This window comes from Rhipicephalus microplus, unplaced genomic scaffold (genome assembly GCF_043290135.1).
Source record: "Rhipicephalus microplus isolate Deutch F79 unplaced genomic scaffold, USDA_Rmic scaffold_481, whole genome shotgun sequence".
In the NCBI taxonomy this organism is placed as follows: Eukaryota; Metazoa; Arthropoda; class Arachnida; order Ixodida; family Ixodidae; genus Rhipicephalus; species Rhipicephalus microplus.
Window position 1 is genome coordinate 2,501 of NW_027465043.1, and position 6,273 is coordinate 8,773.

At 58.7% G+C, this 6,273-nt stretch overlaps 2 non-coding genes and 1 pseudogene across 2 annotated transcripts; all 3 read right to left on the reverse strand.

Annotated features, from left to right (window-relative positions):
- LOC142794704 (large subunit ribosomal RNA) overlaps window positions 1–212 on the reverse strand; it is a pseudogene marked incomplete at its 3' end in the record, with an annotated part of 2,712 nt that extends 2,500 nt beyond the window's left edge.
- A 1,154-nt stretch (window positions 213–1,366) lies between these two features.
- On the reverse strand, window positions 1,367–1,519 carry LOC142794702 (5.8S ribosomal RNA). The gene has a single exon (XR_012892559.1). It is a non-coding gene; the product is annotated as a 5.8S ribosomal RNA (ribosomal RNA).
- Window positions 1,520–3,238: 1,719 nt separating this feature from the next.
- Window positions 3,239–5,053, reverse strand: LOC142794706 (small subunit ribosomal RNA). The gene has a single exon (XR_012892561.1). It is a non-coding gene; the product is annotated as a small subunit ribosomal RNA (ribosomal RNA).
- Window positions 5,054–6,273: the final 1,220 nt, after the last annotated feature.

Genomic DNA, 6,273 nt, shown 5'->3' on the forward strand with positions numbered 1-6,273 from the left:
AGCCCCTGTCAGGGGGACTTGCACCGTCGCAAACACCCGAGAACGTCGCCTCCCATACACCACATTTCCCGACCGCCTGCAAGGACGGGGGATTCGGTGCTGGGCTCGGTCCCGTTTCGCTCGCAGCTACTCGGGGAATCCCTGTTGGTTTCTTTTCCTCCGCTTAGTGATATGCTTAAATTCAGCGGGTTGTCTCGCCTGATCTGAGGTCGACAGCGGATACATTCGCTTCCATCAACTTCCTGCACGACCGCGTGCGCTCGCCCTACCAAGTGCGCCCGCAACCCTGTACAGGGCCACTTCTTCACAAGGCTGGCAATCGGCTTCCCCGCTGCACGCGTGCGGCGCACAACCGGTGTGACGTGGAAGTGACGGGACACGTTCGTAAACCCATCGCGAACCGAGTACGACGCCCTACCAAGTGCGCCCGCAACCCTGTACAGGGTCACATCTTCACAAGGCTGGCAAGCGGCATTCCGCTGCGCGCGTGCGTCGTCCGAGCAGTTGCGTGATAAACGACCGTGTCGAAAGCCCAAACACCGCCGAGGCCAGTCGCCGCCGCCGCAAGGGCAGCCACGCAGCCTGGCGAGAGGCATCGTCTCGTGTAGCGTCGCCCCCGCCCCAACTGGAGTGGCCCAGTTTTTTGAACGGGACGGGAACTGCGAAGCACTTAGACCGACGGCGGACTACGACGAGAACGCCTTAAGCTTCGCCAACGTTTCGCCAACTCGTGCGGGAGACTTTTTCCGCTTCGCGGCAAGTCGTCGCGCCGTGCTCTCCGCATCAACCGCGTACGCAGCGAACCGCAAACGTCGGGCGCAGCCTCCTCACCTCCCTGCGCTTTGCGCGCGAACGTTCCCTGTTCGCGCGGCAAAGCCTGGAGGAGGCACGGCCCCGCAGCGTGTTCGAGCGCCCGGTCTACGGGACACCCTGCTTACTTCGAGGGCAACAAGCGCAACGCAAGGCTGCGATCTCGCGCACTTTGCGCACGGCTGGAGAAGCTTTGCTGGCCGGCTTTCGCTCCTCGTGTTTACCGTGCGTTAAAGTTGCGCGTCCGTGGCTCTCGCAGCTCTTGCGCGCCCGGTCGCAGAGAGGAGTACGCAACCTCGACCGCACTTTCCCTGCAGGCTTCCTTCCGACTCGAAGTCCTGCGGCGGTCTCAACGAGGTGCCACATCCTCAATGCAGTCGGTCGCCCCCGTTTCGGTTGGGCTCTGGCACGACGGTCGCCACCGTCTCGCCCTTGAGTGGCCGCTGTTGGCGCTCGCTGTGAGGTGTTCAGCGTGCTGTCCGTGTTGCCGACGCGGTCAAAACGAGTCGACGGCTCACGTTCCCTTGTGCGCCGAAGGCTCTCTTGATATGTGATCCGACCCTCAGACAGACGAAGCCAAGGGAAGACCCAAGGCCGCAATGTGCGTTCAAAGAATCAGTGCTCAGTGTGTCCTGCAATTCACACCAAGTCTCGCAGCTGGCTGCGTTCTTCATCGACCCGAGAACCGAGTGATCCACCGCTTAGAGTCGTGAAAAAGTGTTTGTTCAATTCCGTACAGTCAAAACCAAACGTTTCTGGCACTCGGCCAAACAGTGGCCAAGAAGGGCGCTTTTCAGCGCACGCTTGGACTCCAAAACTCTGCCGCGCCTTTTTCGGCTGCCGCAAATCGAGCAAACGGTGTGTTTCGGACGGCGTTTCGCTTTCGCTACTTGCGAGTGCTTTCGTGGTCCACCCCTCTATAAATACTCGGGAGGCGTCGAAGCCGGTTCTCCAAGCCGGACCCGTAGGTATCGTTGTGTGCTCGCTCTCATTGGCCCGCCTAACCAGAAAATGCCTGCGGTACACCCATTTGGATAAGAGTGCACGCAGATGCGGGCCTCGACGGCTACACATTTCCTCGGGCGGCCGCCTCCCGGCCTCCGTGGAGCGCGGGATGCACGGTCCCATCGACAAGCCTCTCCCGTTTTTACCGTGGCGTCGCGGTTCACCACGGCAGGCGGGTCGGTCTCCTCCGCATAAAAAGGGGGACCCCCGCTTTTTGTTCCACGAAATCGCACAAGCTTTTTTCGCATCCACGGTTTGCCACCGCACACCAAAATGCCGATCCGGCTGCCTACTTTAGCCAACAGGTGGAGCCAGGCGCGCCGTACTTGCGCGGCACTTCCCACGTCCACCGAAGTCGGTGCCAAGGACCACTTTCGGCGCCGGAGCCGCGTACGAGCCTACTCGAGGCGGAAGAACGAAGCCAGCAAGGGCCTGGCCGCAAGTGCGTTCAATTGTCGGGACGTCCAAGTCCCTCGTTCTTCCGTGCTTCCTCTTTCGGCAAGTCGTTGCGGCACCTTCCCAAAGCGCGCAGACCCGCTAATCGCGACGAGCGCGACGTGGCCGTGCCGCCTTTCCCTCGGCAGCAAGCAAAACGCCTGGCAACGTCGACGCTCCCCTAACCGCGATCTCGCACCGTGTTTCGTGTGGCGAATTCAAAAGCCGGCCGGCGCTGCTGCAACCATTACGGTCGGTACGCATACGCCGCGGAGGGCGGGACGGTCATCGGAGCGTGCGGTTCCTCCATCGAGTACTGCGCACCTCGGCCGTCGCATCGCCGTGCCATGACCGGCCGCGCGTCAACGCGAACCGGTGCCAGCGAGATCCCTCGCCTGCAAGAACCGACCGGCAGCCTCCGTCACCCGAGGACGCGGAGGCGCTTGCCGCGGACGGCGGGACGGTATGCACTGGTGCACAGCGGACCCGTCACATCGCCAGTTCCTTGACCGACCGCCGACGCTTGTGCCGTTCCTCTCGTACTTGGCAGTCGCCGCGCGATTGTCGGGTCTCGTTCTTGCACGCTCGAACGGTCGGGAGGGCACTCGGCTGGCGTTTCGGGAACGCGCAGCCTCGCCTTCTACCGACGTAACCACGACTCGCCGTTCGCGCTCCGCCGCTCCTGTTTACAGTACTAGGCGGTCCCGCAGCGGTCGGGTCGCGCATTTCGAGCGCTTCGAGCCACGGTGCAGTGGCGGGTCGAAAGCCGACCTATGAGTGCGTTGCGCCGTTTGTACCCGCGTCCGCCACCTGGCCGACCGTCCAAGGTCGCGGTGTTGGCGTCCGCTGGGCGCAACAATTTGTCACGGGGTGCCGCTCCACATTCAGGCAGCCCCGTGGGGAAAAGCCGACCCCGCGTCCAAACGGGGTCAGCGGCAGAAAGTGTCGGGCGCAGACGCAGCTGAGGCGCTCACCCTTCACAATCCGTTAATGATCCTTCCGCAGGTTCACCTACGGAAACCTTGTTACGACTTTTACTTCCTCTAAATGATCAAGTTTGGTCATCTTTCCAACAGACCGGCGCAACCGAAAGGCCGCGCCGGACATCGGTCCGAAGACCTCACTAAATCATTCAATCGGTAGTAGCGACGGGCGGTGTGTACAAAGGGCAGGGACGTAATCAACGCGAGCTTATGACTCGCGCTTACTGGGAATTCCTCGTTCAAGGGGAACAATTGCAAGCCCCTATCCCAATCACGAAAGAAGTTCCACGGGTTACCCAGTCTTTTCAGACAGGGATAAAGACACGCTGCTTCCTTCAGTGTAGCGCGCGTGCGGCCCCGGACATCTAAGGGCATCACAGACCTGTTATTGCTCTGTTTCGTGCGGCTAGGAGCCGCTTGTCCCTCTAAGAAGGTTGTAAGGTGCTGGGAACCCCGCACCTATTTAATAGGCTAGAGTCTCGTTCGTTATCGGAATTAACCAGACAAATCGCTCCACCAACTAAGAACGGCCATGCACCACCATCCACCGAATCAAGAAAGAGCTCTCAATCTGTCAATCCTCCCAGTGTCCGGGCCGGGTAAGTTTTCCCGTGTTGAGTCAAATTAAGCCGCAGGCTCCACTCCTGGTGGTGCCCTTCCGTCAATTCCTTTAAGTTTCAGCTTTGCAACCATACTTCCCCCGGAACCCAAATACTTTGGTTTCCCGGAAGCTGCCCGCCGAGTCATTTGAGTAACTCAGGCGGATCGCTGGTTGGCATCGTTTATGGTCAGAACTAGGGCGGTATCTGATCGCCTTCGAACCTCTGACTTTCGTTCTTGATCAATGAAAACATTCTTGGCAAATGCTTTCGCAGTAGTTCGTCTTGCGACGGTCCAAGAATTTCACCTCTAGCGCCGCAATACGAATGCCCCCGTCCGTCCCTCTTAATCATTACCTCGTATTCCAAAAACCAACAGAACAGAAACGAGGTCTTGTTCTATTATTCCATGCAAGTTTATTCAGGCGACTCGCCTGCGTTGAGCACTCTAATTTTTTCAAAGTAAAAGCACCGGCCATCTCGAGGCACACAATGAAGTGCACCAAGAAAGAACCGGCATGATGTTCAGTCCGAGCCGTCGCATCGGGTAGATGCACTACTCGTCTGGAACTGAGATCCAACTACGAGCTTTTTAACCGCAGCAGCTTTAGTATACGCTATTGGAGCTGGAATTACCGCGGCTGCTGGCACCAGACTTGCCCTCCAATTGATCCTCGTTAAAGGATTTAGAGTGTACTCATTTCAATTACGGGGCCTCAAAAGAGTCCCGTATTGTTATTTTTCGTCACTACCTCCCCGTGCCGGGAGTGGGTAATTTGCGCGCCTGCTGCCTTCCTTGGATGTGGTAGCCGTTTCTCAGGCTCCCTCTCCGGAATCGAACCCTGATTCTCCGTTACCCGTAACAACCATGGTAAGCAAGTAACCTACCATCGAAAGTTGATAAGGCAGACACTTGAAAGAAACGTCGCCGGCTCGTGGCCATGCGATCAGCACAAAGTTATCCAGAGTCACCACACAATACGGGCCGAAACCCGATCGATCTTGGTCTAATAAAAGCACCCGTTACCCAAAGGGCTCCAGGCTCACTGCATGTATTAGCTCTAGAATTGCCACAGTTATCCAAGTAGGAAGAAACGATCTAAGGAACCATAACTGATTTAATGAGCCATTCGCGGTTTCGCCTTATTTCGGCATGTACTTAGACATGCATGGCTTAATCTTTGAGACAAGCATATGATTACTGGCAGGATCAACCAGGTAATCGTTCGACTGCGCGTCCGTCCTCGCCTTCGGCGGGCCGGACGCAGTCTGTGTGCGGCGGAGGCCACCTTCAGGCGCCCCAACACGCTTATTTTGCACTCCGAGATGACGGCGTTCGAGCTCGCTACGGCACAACCTTCCCGAAAGACGAGTGGGAGCCGTGCGGCAAGAAGCACGTTCATGCTCGCTCTTTTTCGTTGCATCGACTCGGTCGCGCCGTGCGGGTTGCCCAAGCCCGCTGCACTGTCGGTGGACCGGCCGGAACTAGCAACGGAGCCGAGACTGCAAAGCCGCCAGACGACGGGTCACGCCCGCGTCTTCGGCGCTTTCGCATCTGAATCGCCCGAGGACGACACGGAACACACCTCGATATCGTGGTAAAACGGCACCGTCCGACAACCAGCCCCTAACGCATCAAGCGGATGAGGCTGCAGACGACTGCCGTGGATTCCCCTGGAGCAGACCCGAGGACACGCTTGACGAGGCCGAAGCCCGCCGCATATCAGACACCCGGTCGCTTTCGCGTACGCCGCTCACGAGAACCCCCACATAATAGCAGCGATAAGTACCCAGACCTCCTTGGGCACTAATACGAGCGTACTCGAGAAAATTTCACCGCGGGTGTGCCCCGAAACGTGTGGCACGTTGAGCGTGCCACAAGTCTACGTCGCTCTCAAACCCGCCGAGGTCGTAGAATTTGCGACCCTACTCACGAAATTCCCACCGAGGATACGGCCGCAAACGTACCGCACCTTGGGTAGGCCACGAGTTTGTGCAACACTACGCTGACGGCACAGCACCGAGGTCGTGCGCGCACGCACGGGAAAATTCCGCCGCGGTTTCTGCCGAAAACGTGAGGCACCACGACTCTCCGCAAGTTCGCGTCGACTGCGAAAGACCGAAGTCGTGAACGACGTGTCCGCTACTCGCCGCCGACACGCTGGACACCAAACGTACAACGACTCGACGGCGTCGTAGAGGCCCACGACGCGGTTTTCCTTAACGACGTCTCGGCGTGGCACCGACAGGTTAGAACGGCCGACCAACGTTCCCTGTCCGCCGTTCGGCTCAGTCGAAGGGCTCGGCGACTTCGGCAACGCTGCGAAGCCGCACGGTGACGCACGCCATGTCCCCATTTTTTTTTTTTTTTCTTTCTGCGTCTGCCGGGGTGCCCCTATAATAGCAGCGATAAGCACCCAGACCGCCGTGGGTCGCTCGCC